A 694-nucleotide genomic window follows, 5' to 3' on the forward strand; every position below is an offset into this window, starting at 1 on the left:
ATGTTCAGTGCTGTTCTCAAACACCACAGCTCAACAAATGCATCAATCAATTCTTCTTTCATCTTTAGTCATAGCCCAGCTCTCAGATGTGGTCAGAAATACTATGGCCTGAATCAGACACATCTTAGTCCTCAAACTGATATAATGGATGTTCATGGATAGACTCAGTTATCATGGGGGGGGGGGGAATCCTACCTAAAACAATCTACATATTTAATGCAATCCAAGTACAGATACCAAATCAATTGTACACAGAGATTGAAAAGGCAATTGGCAAGTTTATTTGGAGAGGAAAAAGACTCCAAATAAACAAAACTTTTCTGAAACACAAAAATGAAGTTGATGGCATCACACTCCCTGATCTCAAAACCTATAACCGTAACAGCATAGTACTGGTACAAAGACGAATGGAACAGAATAAAGAATTCAGAAATTAACCCATCTATCTATGGTGAACTGATATTTGACAAGGAAACAAAAACTCTCAGATGAGGAAATGACAACTTCTTCAACAAATGGTGCTGGCAAAATGGACTGCTCTATGCAGAAAGTTGAAACAGGCTCTACATCTCACATCATATACAAAAATAAACTCAAGTTGGATTGGAGATCTAGGGGTAAAGCCCCAAATGATAAAGATCATAAAAGACAAAATGAGACCAAGCTTAGAATGCCTATTGTTGCTATATGCCAT

The sequence above is a fragment of the Elephantulus edwardii genome, unplaced genomic scaffold (genome assembly GCF_000299155.1).
Source record: "Elephantulus edwardii isolate Elephantulus edwardi_28Jun2011 unplaced genomic scaffold, EleEdw1.0 scaffold00042, whole genome shotgun sequence".
Lineage (NCBI taxonomy): Eukaryota > Metazoa > Chordata > Mammalia > Macroscelidea > Macroscelididae > Elephantulus > Elephantulus edwardii.